Below are 16668 nucleotides of genomic sequence, written 5' to 3'. Positions count from 1 at the left end.
TCCCCTTCTAGTCCTCTGTATTACTTTACACTCCTTTTGAACCTTTCACTTGAGTTGTTATCTTTCTTCTGATCACATGTTCTAGTTTCTGTCTCCATTCGTCCTACTGAATTGTTAAACTTGTTAAAAGGGGAAGTTTCCTATTCACTTTTGTAACCATATTAAGTCCACTGTAAAAGTTTGATTGAATTGACGCAACCAGATTATCATCCTATGAAACAGATACATTTTGCCTTTAACCTCTCCAAGGTGTCCATCCACTAACCTATGTGTTTGCTTCATTCTAACATAGATACACTGTCCTTTGTGAATTGTTACTTATATAAACTCTTCAGAAACAGTTAGCATCACATTCTATTCATTAAAAGCATATACATATTTTATGAATTGGTCAATAACCAAGCAAAACTTAATCCTAAAATAAAGTAAAAATGTTTGCTAGGCATCCCTAAGAACTTTAATGGTTAGAGCATGTTAGTTTTTAGGAAAGTTACTGATTAAAAATGAAACATGGAATAATGTCTCTAAGAGTGAAGAAAAATATTGTTTAATGACCAATTTCTATGGGATAATGGAAATGTGTTCATCTAAGTATCTTTTGTACAACATCAGCTATCAATATTTAAAATCTAAGTCTGAAAAATTGAAAAATCTGCAGCAGATATTGTGTTCTTTCTTCTGAACAAGCCCGCGGATCTAGGAACTTAGAACCTGGTCCTGGTCCTACCGACTCTTCAGTGAGACATATGCACTGCTTCAGAAATAAGTGCTCTTTAAATGAATGAATGAATAATTCACAACATGGACAGTGGGATTTTGTTGTTTTGTTTTCCTTTTTCTTATCTCTGAGGAACCAGGTCTACCATCTTTATGTGTATTGACACTATGGTGTTTTTGTCTACCAAAAAGAAAGATAACAGTCAGATCTTTATCTCAAAAATTAAAAGATAGAAATAGTGGTCAACATTGTTATCAATAAATAAATTTACAGCACTTATATGGCACAGTAAAAGAGAACAAGATTGGAAAAACTGTAGTCTTTCATGTAGCTACAAAAGCGTTCTGGCCTTTCACATTCATTCCAACTTGTAGTGAATAAATCAAGGAGTGCAAGGCAAAAACAGCAAGCTGCAAAGGCATAAAGATTTTATGGAAACATGAGCATATTCTGAAAAAGGTTATATTCTGAATTGGAAAGTTTAGGATGATTCTTATGGTAAGTAAAGAAAGTATGTCGAGCCTTGTAAATCTGATTTTTAAAACTTAAATTTAAAGTATCAATTCCTTCATTAATTCAGGTTTCAGTAAACCTCTGAACCTAGATCAAGGGTATGCATCCGTATAAGCACATCTCTGGTTAAGGAAACAGCAAGCAGAAAGGCACTCAAAAGAACCTGCTCAAAATATTTGGGGATCAGCTAGGAAAACATCAGAACTGGAGAGTATGTGAGAGAGACAGAGAAGGACAAAGGCAGGGCAGGCCAATTCATGTTACTATTGGAGAGCTTGAGGCAGGAAAACCACGTTAGCAGATTTATGTTTTAAAAGATTTCTTCTTTACACATTTCAGTGGACAGAATATGCAATGAGATGGGCGCAGGAATAGAAACAAAGAGACTGTTGACATCTTCATGGACAGAACAAGGCTCAGAGGAGTGAGAAGAGATCTATTCTGAGTCTATGGAAATGATCTAGAAGGATTTGATGATGGGACAGAGGGAGAATGTGTGCAAACAGAAAGGAGTGAAAGATAACTTTGTGAAGTTTTGTGAAACATAGGTTAAACTTACCAACCAGATAAAATTGAGGTGTCATTTGTTGAATTTTCGGGTATAGGGTGGTGGAGGTGGGGGGAATGGATAGGTCGTTGGAGATCTAGCGAAGTGTTTGGCTTTCAGGAAAGTCTGTCGTGTTGCTGGGTGGACCTTACCTGACTTTCAAAATAGAAAGCAGCATCCCACAGTTTGAATTCTAACTGTGTCACTAGCTATGTAATTTAGAACACTCTGAGTCCTAGATTTCCCCTGCTATAAAATGGGGATAATCATTTCAGCCTCACAAGACTCCACTGAATATTAGAAATAAACATCCATAAGCACTTAAAACATGAGTATTCATGAGTACATGGAAGATTATAGACAGTAAATAAGAAGTAACTATTATAAAAATTTCATCTTGTATCATACTCTACAGTTTCTCCCTAGGGATTTATTTACTTTTTGTTAATTAACTGGGCAAATTAGTTGTTTTCAAATAGAGAAGCTGTATAATCTTCTTTTAATGATAAATAAATAAGTGAACAAACAAACCTGGGGAGATGCTGTGTTGATGAAAACATTCAGTAAACTATCTATAATAGGAATAAAATACAGTTTTACTGGAGCCAAACTGAAGACAGTAACCCAGAAGACAGCTTCCAAGATTACTCTCAAGAACTGTTCAGGATAAGCAGGGTTTTCAGCATAGTTTTATGTCTTGTCAGAAGAAGGAACACCAAACAAGTTAAGGATTCTTCCCTTCAAGTTTTCTGAAAAGGCAGATCAACACACACAGGTAGTCAGCATGGCCTTGGCACATGCAAAGGGAGTCTTATCAACCAGCAGGACTAACACTGGTGTCCTGGGAAGGGAAGCATTTAATCTTTTGTAAACTTGGGCATTTTTTTTTCCACTTCTGGTCAACGCACACTTTTCTTTAATAATTAAAGTAGATGTACAATGTATGTAATCAAACATACTATTTTCTTTAGCAAAAAAAGTCAAGTTAATGTGTATAAGCCAAAATGACTTCCCTACACCTAATCATGTGAACATTTTCTTTTATCGGGTGTCATGAAGTCCAGTAATAGGAATGCCATCAGGGCTGAAGAAACAGCTAGACTGAGGCACTAGATTGTCTCCCCACATTTCCTCTCTATTTTCTTTGCACGTGTGTTTTCATCCCATGCTAATGTACAGACTGGATATTTGGCTTCTCTGATCAACTTGGCTCAGCTCGTGGTGAAATACTTCCACCCTAGGACTGCAGCATCTACACATCCAGTTCTCCTCACTGGCAGATACTGCCTGGCTGGCTGAATCGAATTCAGATACCTGGGTAGGAGAATCATATTCACTTGGGCATGCCAGGTGTTTATGACTATAGAACAAGAGTTTCAGGAAATCAGATCTGGGATCTACACTCATTAGCCACCAGTTACATGGGTGGTTCGGGTGTGAAGTTCACTGTTACAAGTTCGTGGATACAAGCACGGTTCCTGGGAACTCAAGCCCAAGTGTCATATGGAGAGACATCAGTTTCCACAGAAGGAGAAAAATATTATAAACTTTGCAGTTATCCTAACTATACCTTTAATAGCATACTGTTGATAATAAGTAAAAGGAGATATTATCTCTTAAAAAACTTATACTTTATTAAAACCTGTCATATTTTCTATAAATAATCCAATGAATACATACAATGTTGAACACGTGGCTGATAATCTCTAACACTAGTCTTTGATATCTCCATCCAAACCCAGATTAACATTCAAAGGCTGCTGCTCTCTGCTTTAATTTTAAAAAAAATTGAGTCCTCTTAAACAAAAAAGTTTAAGTGTCTCAGTAGCAAAATAACAGGACCATGATAAGTTGATGGTGCAAATATCAAAGGAGTTCTTCACTTTAAGATACAATTTCTTAGACAAGTTTCCCATTATTATAAGTGACACTACAGAGCAATTCACTCTTCACAATTTTCTTTCTTCCTTGTTAAGGCTCTGATCACATAGACTGTCTACATGTGGCCAGATCATCTCTTTGCGGCTCACCATCAATGAGACTGCTGTTTAAAACCATCATTAGTATTAGTAGAGATATTACTTTGCTGACAAAGGTCCGTCTAGTCAAAGCTATGGTTTTTAATTTCTTTCTTTTTTTAAAATTAATTTATTTTTAAAGGATAATTGCTTTATATAATTTTTCTGATTTCTGTCAAACCTCAACATGAATCAGCCATAGGTATACATATATCCCCTCCATTTTGAAACTCTCTCCCATATCCCTCCCCACCCCACCCCTCTAGTTTGATACAGAGCACCTGTTTGAGTTTCCTAAGCCATACAGAAAATTCTTGTCGGCTATATATTTCATATATGGTAATGTAAGTTTCCATGTTACTCTTTCCATACATCTCACCCTCTCCTCCCCTCTCTTCAAGTTCATAAGTCTATTTTCTATGTCTGTTTCTCCATTGTTATGTCTGTTTTCTATGTCTGTTTCTCTATGTCTGTTTCTGCCCTGTAAATAAAAATTTTAGTACCATTTTTCTAGATTCCATATATATGCGATAGAATATGGTATTTATCTTTCTCTTTCTGACTCATTTCACTCTGTATAATAGGTTCTAGGTTCATCTATCTCATTAGAATTGACTCAAAGGCATTATTTTTTATGGCTGAATAATATTTCACTGTGTATATATGCCACAAATTCTTGATCCATTCATCTGATGATGGACATCTAGGTAGCTTCCATGTTCTAGCTATTGTAAATAGTGTTGCTGTGAACAATAGGATACATGTGTCTCTTTCAATTTTGGTTTCCCCAAGGTATATGGCTAGGGGTGGAATTGCTGGGTCATATGGAAGCAACACTTAGAACTGGCCATGGAACAACAGACTGGTTCCAAATAGGAAAAGGAGTACATCAAGGCTGTATACTGTCACCCTGCTTATTTAACTTATATTCAGGGTACATGAGAAATGCTGGGCTGGAAGTAGCACAAGCTGGAATCAAGATTGCCAGGAGAAATATCAATAACCTCAGATATGGAGATGACACCACCCTTATGGCAGAGAGTGAAGAGGAACTAAAAAGCCTCTTGATGAAGGTGAAAGAGGAGAGTGAGAAAGTTGGCTTAAAGCTCAACATTCAAAAAATGAAGATCATGACATCTGGTCCCATCACTTCATAGGAAATAAATGGGGAAACAGTGGAAACAGTATCAGACATTATTTTAGGGGGCTCCAAAATCACTGCAGATGGTGACTGCAGCCATGAAATTAAAACACACTTACTCCTTGGAAGGAAAGTTATGACCAACCTAGATAGCATATTACAAAGCAGACATTACTTTGCCAACAAAGGTCCATCTAGTCAAGGATATGGTTTTTCCAGTAGTCATGTATGGATGTGAGAGTTGGACTGAGAAGAAAGCTGAGCACCGAAGAATTGATGCTTTTGAGCTGTGGTGTTGGAGAAGACTCTTGAGAGTCCCTTGGACTGCAAAAAGATTCAACCAGTCCATCCTAAAGGGTACCAGTCCTGGGTGTTCATTTGAAAGACTGATGCTGAGGCTGAAACTCCTATACTTTGGCCACCTCCTGCAAAGAGCTGACTCATTGGAAAAGACCAGGATGCTGGGAGGGTTTCTTGTATAATCTCCATGTGTTTGTGTTTCTTAGTTTTTTTTTTTTTTTTCATGTAATTGATATCTAGTCTCATAGCATTGTGTTCAGAGAAGATGCCTGATATGGTTTCAATTTTCTTAAATTTACTGAGGCTTGATTTGTGCCACAAGTTGTGGTCTATCCTGGAGAATGTTCCACGTGCACTTGAAAGGAAGGTGTATTTCTCTGCATTTGGATGGAATGTCCTGAAGATATCAATAAGATCCATTTCATGTTATGTATCATTTAAAACTTACATTTCCTTCTTAATTTTCTGTTTGATGATCTGTCCTTCGGTGTGAGTGGGGTGGTAAAGCCTCCCACTATTATTTTATTACTGTCAACTTCTCTTTTTATGTCTGTTAGTGTTCATTTTATATATTGAGGTGCTCCTATGTTGGGTGCATAGATATTTAGAATTTTTATGTCTTCCTCTTGGATTAGTCCCTTTATCATTATGTGGTGTCCTCCCTTATCTCTTGTAGTTGTCTTGAGTTCTGTTTTATCTGATATGAGGATTGCTACTCCAGCTTTCTTTTGCTTCCCATTTGCGTGGAGTATATTTTTTCTCTCACTTTCAGGCTATATGTGTCTTGAGGTCTGAAATGGGTTCCCTGTAGACAGCATATGTGTCAGTTTGTTTGTTTTTTGTATTCATTCAGACAGTCTGTTTTGGTTGGAGCATTTAATCCATTTACATTTAAAGTAACTAAGTGCAGGTGGCTGTGGCCGGCGCACTAAGCATGGCCGAGAGGAGCTATCCCACATCCGCGGTCAGGGGCAGCGACCTAGGGTGCCAGGCTTCAACAGTGCAGGAACAGCTGAGATGAGCTACCTTGCGTCCGAGGTCAGGGGCTGAGAGGAGCTACCCTGAGTCCGAGGTCAGGGACGGCAGCCAGGAGGAGCTACCCTGTGTCTGAGGTCGGGGGCAGCAGCCGAGAGGAGCCACTCTGTGTCCGAGGCCAGGGGCGGCACCCGAGGCCAGAGGCAGCGGCCGTGAGGAGCAACCCCATGCACGAGTCCAGGACGGGGACCGGGAGGAGCAACCCCACACCTGAGGCCAGAGGTGGTGGCCGGGAGGTGTAACCCCATGTCCAAGAAGTGGTGGCTGCATGGGCACAGGATGGCCTAGAGGACCCATCCCAGGTTGAAGGTCAGGAAGGGCAGCAGTGTGGAGATACCCCTCATCCAAGGTAAGGAGCAGCAGCTGCGCTTTGCTGGAGCAGCCATGAAGAGATACCCCACGCCCAAGGTAAGAGAAACCCAAGTAAGATGGTAGGTGTTGCAAGAGGGCATCAGAGGGCAGACACACTGAAATTATACTCACAGAAAACTAGTCAATCTAATCACACTAGGACCACAGCCTTGTCTAACTCAATGAAACTAAGCCATGCCTGTGGGGCAACCCAAGACTGGCAGGTCATGGTGGAGAGGTCTGACAGAATGTGGTCCACTGGAGAAGGGAATGACAAACCACTTCAGTATTCTTGCCTTGAGAACCCCATGAACAGTATGAAAAGGCAAAATGATAGGATACTTGCTGGGGTCCAGCCCTGGTGGATCCAGGGAATTCAAAGGGTGGACAGAGTCGGTGATTGATTTAGAGAGAGACAGATAAGGAAAGAATGTTGTAGATAAGAAGATAGAGGAGAGAAGAAAAGAGGCTGATGTTCTTTGGTTTATACAGAAAATTAATAGTCTCAAGACAAGAGACTTACACCGTGTACATAAGGTCACAGGTGCCCTCTCGGTTTCCCGAGGGAGTGAAGGTGCAGGGCGCCTTCCCATTCAGGTCTTAGAAACCCAGGCAAATAAGTAGACATGGCGGACCTCTGTATTCCAGATGGGAACTAGCCTGAAAGAGAGTAAGAGGAGGAGAGAATGATTGACACAGGGAGACCAAGCTGTTTCAGTGAGCAAGGCCCCAATAACTTTATTTTTTAAAAGAACTATATACCTTTCCCACAAATGATGTTGTGTACATTATCTTCTGGTCTTGGAGGCCTGTGAAACATTCTAAGACCCTCTTTTGATAAAAGCTGCTCAACCAGAAAACTTATTTTCCCTTGAAGTGTTTTTTCTTTATATTTCTAATCTATGTCAGCCTCAGAAAGTATCAAATAAAGTTACATTTTCACAAAGCAAAGGTGCAGTAAGTTACAACAAAGAAAGTACTAATTAGCTCAAAAGTCTGATGTGGTCAGTTTCAAGGCTACACTTGTTTTTCTTTTTTTTTTTTTTTTTTAGTTTTTTATTTTTTAAATTTTAAAATCTTTAATTCTTACATGCATTCCCAAACATGAACCCCCCTCCCACCTCCCTCCCCATAACATCTTTCTGGGTCATCCCCATGCACCAGCCCCAAGCATGCTGCATCCTGCGTCAGACATAGACTGGCGATTCAATTCACATGATAGTATACATGTTAGAATGTCATTCTCCCAAATCATCCCACCCTCTCCCTCTCCCTCTGAGTCCAAAAGTCCGTTATACACATCTGTGTCTCTTTCCCTGTCTTGCATACAGGGTCATCATTGCCATCTTCCTAAATTCCATATATATGCGTTAGTATACTGTATTGGTGTTTTTCTTTCTGGCTTACTTCACTCTGTATAATCGGCTCCAGTTTCATCCATCTCATCAGAACTGATTCAAATGAATTCTTTTTAACGGCTGAGTAATACTCCATTGTGTATATGTACCACAGCTTTCTTATCCATTCATCTGCTGATGGACATCTAGGTTGTTTCCATGTCCTGGCTATTATAAACAGTGCTGCGATGAACATTGGGGTACATGTGTCTCTTTCAATTCTGGTTTCCTCGGTGTGTATGCCCAGAAGTGGGATTGCTGGGTCATAAGGTAGTTCTATTTGCAATTTTTAAGGAATCTCCACACTGTTCTCCATAGTGGCTGTACTAGTTTGCATTCCCACCAACAGTGTAGGAGGGTTCCCTTTTCTCCACACCCTCTCCAGCATTTATTGCTTGCAGATTTTTGGATCGCAGCCATTCTGACTGGTGTGAAGTGGAACCTCATTGTGGTTTTGATTTGCATTTCTCTAATAATGAGTGATGTTGAGCATCTTTTCATGTGTTTGTTAGCCATCCGTATGTCTTCTTTGGAGAAATGTCTATTTAGTTCTTTGGCCCATTTTTTGATTGGGTCATTTATTTTTCTGGAGTTGAGCTGCAGAAGTTGCTTGTATATTTTGAGATTAGTTGTTTGTCAGTTGCTTCATTTGCTATTATTTTCTCCCATTCAGAAGGCTGTCTTTTCACCTTGCTTATATTTTCCTTTGTTGTGCAGAAGCTTTTAATTTTAATTAGATCCCATTTGTTTATTTTTGCTTTTATTTCCAGAATTCTGGGAGGTGGATCATAGAGGATCCTGCTGTGATTTATGTCTGAGAGTGTTTTGCCTATGTTCTCCTCTAGGAGTTTTATAGTTTCTGATCTTACATTTAGATCTTTAATCCATTTTGAGTTTATTTTTGTGTGTGGTGTTAGAAAGTGATCTAGTTTCATTCTTTTACAAGTGGTTGACCAGTTTTCCCAGCACCACTTGTTAAAGAGATTGTCTTTACTCCATTGTATATTCTTGCCTCCTTTGTCAAAGATAAGGTGTCCATATGTGTGTGGATTTATCTCTGGGCTTTCTATTTTGTTCCATTGATCTATATGTCTGTCTTTGTGCCAGTACCATACTGTCTTGATGACTGTGGCTTTGTAGTAGAGCCTGAAGTCAGGCAAGTTGATTCCTCCAGTTCCATTCTTCTTTCTCAAGATTGCTTTGGCTATTCGAGGTTTTTTGTATTTCCATACAAATCTTGAAATTAATATGCACCCAATATAGGAGCACCGCAATATGTAAGACAAATGCTAACAAGTATGAAAGGGGAAATCAACAATAACACAATAATAGTGGGAGACTTTAATACCCCACTCACACCTATGGACAGATCAACTAAACAGAAAATTAACAAAGAAATGCAAACTTTAAATGATACATTAGATCAGTTAGACCTAATTGATATCTATAGGACATTTCACCCCAAAACAACAAATTTCACCTTTTTTTCAAGTGCTCATAGAACCTTCTCCAGGATAGATCACATCCTGGGCCATAAATCTAAACTTGATAAATTCAAAAAATCGAAATCATTCCAAGCATCTTTTCTGACCATAATGCATTAAGATTAGATCTCAATTACAGGAGAAAAACTATTAAAAATTCCAACATATGGAGGTTGAACAACACACTTCTGAATAACCAACAAATCACAGAAGAAATCAAAAAAGAAATCAAAATATGCATAGAAACGAATGAAAATGAAAACACAACAACCCAAAACCTGTGGGACACTATAAAAGTAGTGCTAAGAGGAAAGTTCATAGCAATACAGGCATACCTCAAGAAACAAGAAAAAGTCAAATAAATAACCTAACTCTACAACTAAAGCAACTAGAAAAGGAAGAGTTGGAGAACCCCAGAGTTAGTAGAAGGAAAGAAATCTTAAAAATTAGGGCAGAAATAAATGCAAAAGAAACAAAAGAGACCATAGCAAAAATCAACAAAGCCAAAAGCTGGTTCTTTGAAAGGATAAATAAAATTGACAAACCATTAGCCAGACTCATCAAGAAGCAAAGAGAGAAAAATCAAATCAATAAAATTAGAAATGAAAATGGAGAGATCACAACAGACAACACAGAAATACAAAGGATCATAAGAGACTACTATCAGCAGTTGTATGCCAATAAAATGGACAACGTGGAAGAAATGGACAAATTCTTAGAAAAGTACAATTTTCCAAAACTGAACCAGGAAGAAATCGAAAATCTTAACAGACCCATCACAAGCACGGAAATTGATACTGTAATCAGAAATCTTCCAGCAAACAAAAGCCCAGGTCCAGATGGCTTCACAGCTGAATTCTACCAAAAATTTCGAGAAGAGCTAACACCTATCCTCCTCAAACTCTTCCAGAAAATTGCAGAGGAAGGTAAACTTCCAAACTCATTCTATGAGGCCACCATCACCCTAATACCAAAACCTGACGAAGATGTCACAAAAAAGAAAACTACAGGCCAATATCTCTGATGAACATAGATGCAAAAATCCTCAACAAAATTCTAGCAATCAGAATCCAACAACACATTAAAAAGATCATACACCATGACCAAGTGGGCTTTATCCCAGGGATGCAAGGATTCTTCAATATCCGCAAATCAATCAATGTAATTCACCACATTAACAAATTGAAAATAAAAACCATATGATTATCTCAATAGATGCAGAGAAGGCCTTTGACAAAATTCAACATCCATTTATGATAAAAACTCTCCAGAAAGCAGGAATAGAAGGAACATACCTCAACATAATAAAAGCTATCTATGACAAACCCACAGCAAACATTATCCTCAATGGTGAAAAATTGAAAGCATTTCCCTAAAGTCAGGAACAAGACAAGGGTGTCCACTTTCACCGCTACTATTCAACATAGTTCTGGAAGTTTTGGCCACAGCAATCAGAGCAGAAAAAGAAATAAAAGGAATCCAAATTGGAAAAGAAGAAGTAAAACTCTCACTGTTTGCAGATGACATGATCCTCTACATGGAAAACCCTAAAGACTCCACCAGAAAATTACTAGAGCTAATCAATGAATATAGTAAAGTTGCAGGATATAAAATCAACACACAGAAATCCCTTGCATTCCTATACACGAATAATGAGAAAGTAGAAAAGAAATTAAGGAAACAATTCCATTCACCATTGCAACGAAAAGAATAAAATACTTAGGAATATATCTACCTAAAGAAACTAAAGACCTATATATAGAAAACTATAAAACACTGATGAAAGAAATCAAAGAGGACACTAATAGATGGAGAAATATACCATGTTCATGGATTGGAAGAATCAATATAGTGAAAATGAGTATACTACCCAAAGCAATTTACAAATTCAATGCAATCCCTATCAAGCTACCAGCCACATTTTTCACAGAACTACACTTGTTTTTCTTACATTCTAACTATGTTAACAAATGTGCTCCCAGGTGCACAGTGGGTAAGAGATATGGGAACTTAGCAACAAGCATTGGCTCAACAGTGAAATCTTACACCAGCGCTACTCTAATAACTTTTAACTCTTTGAAAGGCTTTATGTTTTAGGCTTCCCATGTCTCTCACAGTTGGGGGGGGGGTTGCTGTAAACAATCAAATGCACAGTTGTAAAAGTCCTGGTAAGGCAAGTTAGAGAGCCATTAGAGGCGTTTGAGCTAAACACTCCTTTTATATGCAGGAAACTGTTAACTGGAGCCCTAAGTTAATTCCTTTTAGAAGAAGGTGATCGGGGATGGCCCCCTGTTATGTCAGGAGAGTGGAAAGCACAATACAATAAGGCAGGCAGACTCTGGTTATTTGGGGGTAGATGCTCGAGAAAATTCAGCGAGCCACCCTTAAGGCCTGACTCGCCTTTGCCTGTCAGACCACTTAACCTCATGACCTTTGCCACGGGTGAGACTCCTTGTGCTGGCTCCTGGCAGATACTGAAAGAGGAAATCCCCAGGTCAGTAGGTGCCCAATATGCTACTGGAGATCAGTGAAGAAATAAAATTAGAAAGAATGAAGAGATGGAGCCAAAGCAAAAACAATACCCAGCTGTGGAAGTGACTGGTGTTAGAAGCAAGGTCTGATGCTGTAAAGAGCAATATTGCATAGGGAACCTGGAATGTCAGGTCCATGAATCAAGGCAAATTGGAAGAGGTAAAACAAGAAATGGTAAGAGTGAACATCGACATTCTAGGAATCAGTGAAATAAAATGGACTGGAATGGGTGAATTTAACTCAGATGACCATTATATCTACTACTGCGGGGTGAAATCCCTCAGAAGAAATGGACTAGCCATCATGGTCAACAAAAGAGTCTGAAATGCAGTACTTGGATGCAATCTCAAAATGACAGAATGATCTCTGTTCGTCTCCAAGGCAAACCATTCAATATCATGGTAATCCAAGTCTATGTCCCAACCAGTAACACTGAAGAAGCTGAAATGGAACGGTTCTGTGAAGACCTACAAGATCTTACAGAACTAACACCCAAAAAAAAGATGTCCTTTCATTATATGGGACTAGAATGCAAAAGTAGGAAGTCAAGAAACACCTGGAGTAACAGGCAAATTTGGCCTTGGAATGTGGAATGAAGCAGAACAAAGACTATTAGAGTTGTGCTAAGAATATGCACTGGTCATAGCAAACACCCTCTTGCAACAACACAAGAAAAGACTCTACACATGGACATCACCAGATGGTCAACACTGAAATTAGATTGATTATATTCTATTCAGCCAAATATGGAGAAGCTCTATACAGTTAACAAAAACAAGACAAGATGACTGTGGCTCAGATCATGAACTCCTTATTACCAAATTCAGACTCAAATTGAAGAAAGTAGGGAAAACCGCTAGACCATTCAGGTATGACCTAAATCAAAGCCCTTATGATTATACAGTGGAAGTGAGAAATAGATTTAAGGGCTTAGCTCTGATAGATAGAGTGCCTGATGAGCTATGGAATGAGGTTTGTGACATTGTACAGGAGACAGGGATCAAGACCATCTCCATGGAAAAGAAATGCAAAAAAGCAAAATGGTGGCCTGGGGAGGCATTACAAATAGCTGTGAAAAGAAGAGAAGTGAAAAGCAAAGGAGAAAGGAAAGATATAAGCATCTGAATGCAGAATTCCAAAGAATAGCAAGAAGAGATAAGAAAGCCTTCTTCAGTGATCGATGCAAATAAATAGAGGAAAAGAACAGAATGGGAAAGACTAGAGATCTCTTCAAGAAAATTAGAGATACCAAGGAAACATTTCATGCAAAGATGGGCTCGATAAAGGAAAGAAATTGTATGGACCTAACAGAAGCAGAAGATATTAAGAAGAGGTGGCAAGAATACACAGAAGAACTGTACAAATAAAAGATCTTTATGACCGGGATAATCACAATGGTGTGATCACTCATCTAGAGCCAGACATCCTGGAATGCGAAGTCAAGTAGGCCTTAGAAAGCATCACTATGAAAAAAGCTAGTGGAGGTTATGGCATTCCAGTTGAGCTATTTAAAATCCTGAAAGATGATTCTGTGAAAGTGCTGCACTCAATATGCCAGCAAATTTGGAAAACTCAGCAGTGGCCACAGGACTGGAAAAGGTCAGTTTTCATTCCAATCTCAAAGAAAAACAATGCCAAAGAATGCTGAAACTACCACACAATTGCACTAATCTCACATGCTAGTAAAGTAATGCTCAAAATTCTCCAAGCCAGGCTTCAGCAATACGTGAACCGTGAACTCCCTGATATTCAAGCTGGTTTTAGAAAAGGCAGAGGAACCAGAGATCAAATTACCAACATCTGCTGGATCATGGAAAACCAAGAGAGTTCCAGAAAAACATGTATTTCTGCTTTATTGACTATGCAAAGCCTTTGACTGTGTGGATCACAATAAACTGTGGAAAATTCTGAGAGAGATGGGAATACCAGACCACCTGACCTGCCTCTTGAGAAATCTGTATGCAGGTCAGGTGCAACAGTTAGAACTGGACATGGAACAACAGACTGGTTCCAAATAGGAAAAGGTGTACGTAAACCTGTATATTGTCACCCTGCTTATTTAACTTATGTGCAAAATACATCATGAGAAACGCTGGACTGGAAGAAACACAAGCTGGAATCAAGATTGCTGGGAGAAATATTAATAACCTCAGATATGCAGATGATACCACCCTGATGGCAGACAGTGAAGAGGAACTGAAGATTGTTTATTTGGACTTCTGTGTTTCTAATTTGTTCCTTCATTTGTGCACTATTTCTTTGCCTTTTCATTTTCTTTTTTTAAGTTATTGAGGTCTCCTTTTCCCAGGCTTCAAGGAAAGTTGAATTATTTTCTTGAAGAAGGTTGAATTATTTCTTCCTTTTGGTTTCTGTCCTCCTAAGGTTGGTCCAGTGGTTTGTGTGAGCTTTGTATAGGGTGAGATTTGTGATGAGTTTTTATTTGTTTGTTTGTTTTTCCTCTGATAGACAAGGCTGAGTGAGGTGGTCCTCCTATATGCTTATGATTGGGTTTGTATTTTTGTTTTGTTTGTTGTTTAGATGAGGCGACCTGCATGGGGTGCTACTGTTGGTTGCGTGATACTGGGTTTTGTATTCAAGTGGTTTCCTTTGTGTGAGTTCTCAGTATTTTACACTCCCTATGGTTAGTTTTCTGATAGGCTAGGGTCTTATAGTCAGTGTTCCCACTGCAAAGGCTCAGGCTTTGATCTCTGTTCGGGAACGAATGTTCCATAAGTGGTTTGGTATAACATTAAGGGAGAGTAAAACAAATATCCAAAAATAAGAAACCAAAGATGAATGGCAGACTAATGGCAGTTACCAAATCAGGCAAATAATAATTAAAATAATGGAATATACACATATGCATATACACTTATGTGCAAAGTGAAAACAGTCCAACAAAATAAAGTACAGTAGATTGGTTCAGTGAACAAACATAATAAAAAAATATATATTTACCAGTTAAGAACAAAACTAACTTAAGAACAAACTGGAAAACAAAACTAAAGCAAGGTGCCAAGTGTGGAATAAAGCAATGAAAACAAAACTAACAAATAGTTGAAAGGAAAGGAAAGAAAGAATAGACATGCAAAGGTAAATGGAGGTAGAAGAGGAAGATTTATATACATTAAAGTTTAACTGCAAGGAGAAAAGAACAGTAGGAAAGGCAAATGAAGGAATAAATGTAGAAAAAATATAATAGGTTTTAAAATTTAAAGTCATAAAAAATTTTAAAAAAGAGAAACAAAAAAGCAGAGGAAGAAAAAAACAAAGGAGGAAAAAAGGGAAAACTCCACAGAACTGCAAAAGCCCAAAACAGAGGCAGAGATTTATAAAAATAATATAAAATATGACTAAATATACACATATACATATACACCCATAAGCAAAATCAAGAGTCCAACAAAAATTAAGTACAATAAATTATACAAAGGAAACCAAAAATTATATCTACCACAACAAAAGTAATTAAAACACAAAGTGGAAAAGAAAACTAAAGCAGGGTGCCAATTGCTGAATAAAGCAATGAAAATAAAACTAACAAATATATTTTGAGGAAAAGAGAGGAAGAAATGAAAGAAAGAATAAATATGCAAAGTTAAATAGAGGTAGATAAAGAAGATTTATATACGTTAAAGATTAACTGCAAGGGAAAAGAACAGTAGGGAATGTGCACAAGGGAATAAATGTAGACTAATAATAGGTTTAAAAAATTAAAATTTAAAATTAGGAAAAGAGAAAAGAAAGAAGAAAACTCCGCAAAACTGCCAAAGCCCAACATAGAGGCAGAGGTTTATGACAACAATAAAAAATTGTGACTGAGGAAAAGAAAAGAAAAGAAAAGCTCAAACTCTTAATTGGATTTCTTAATGACAATAAGGTCAACAACTACAACGCGGGGTGGGGGAGGGGAAAGAAAAAAAGAAAAAAAGAAATGCAAAAGAATCTACAGAACAAGTAAAAATAAGAATAATAAATGTTTTTCTTGAGTCACTTTTCTCAGAGTCCTTTCCTGTGCTTACCTTACTAGGATGCCCTCCAACACTGTGTTGATCTCTGGACCTGCTGTGGAAGCTGCTCAGATTCTAATCTGGTCCTATGCTTCTGTGTTCTTGCCTCCAATGTCCACAGCTATCAGAGATAGTTCATTTTCTTTTGTGGGAGCTCTCAATATCCTTTTATATATTCCATAGACACAGACTCTGCCTTTTTGATTGTGTGGATTTAATCTGCGCTTGTACAAATGTTCTGAAGGTTTTGAGTCTTCTTCCTTAGCCACATTGCCCATGGGTTTCAATTGTGACTTTATTTCCACTTCTGGATATGAGTCATCCACTGGGGTTTAGCTCCTGAGGCTACCATGGAGGACTTAGCTTTGCCCCTCTGAGGGCCAGGTGTGGATGTGGTGCAGCTACTTGGGTTGCAGGGGTTCTGGCAACACCAGGTGCTCAGAGTGTTGGCAGCTAGTTTATTAGGAAATATAGAGCTCTTGCCTGGAGAACCCCTTCCCTGATAGAGAAGCTTGAAGGCCAAGGTCTACAGAGTGGCAAAGATTCAGACAGGACCGAAGTGACCCTGCATGTGACTTCTTTTTTTCTTTTTCTTTTTTCGCCTGTGGCAGTTCTGGCCCAG

General features: G+C 38.4%; 1 protein-coding gene across 2 annotated transcripts in view; it reads left to right on the top strand.

Annotated features, from left to right (window-relative positions):
* The window catches only part of KHDRBS2 (KH RNA binding domain containing, signal transduction associated 2), a 796734-nt gene that overhangs the window by 531857 nt on the left and 248209 nt on the right, over positions 1-16668 (top strand). The gene's annotated exons all lie outside the window — the stretch shown is intronic.

The sequence above is a fragment of the Ovis aries genome, chromosome 20 (assembly GCF_016772045.2).
Source record: "Ovis aries strain OAR_USU_Benz2616 breed Rambouillet chromosome 20, ARS-UI_Ramb_v3.0, whole genome shotgun sequence".
NCBI lineage: Eukaryota > Metazoa > Chordata > Mammalia > Artiodactyla > Bovidae > Ovis > Ovis aries.
The sequence above is the reverse complement of the archived record's forward strand: the minus strand, read 5'-3'. Positions and strand labels throughout refer to the sequence as shown.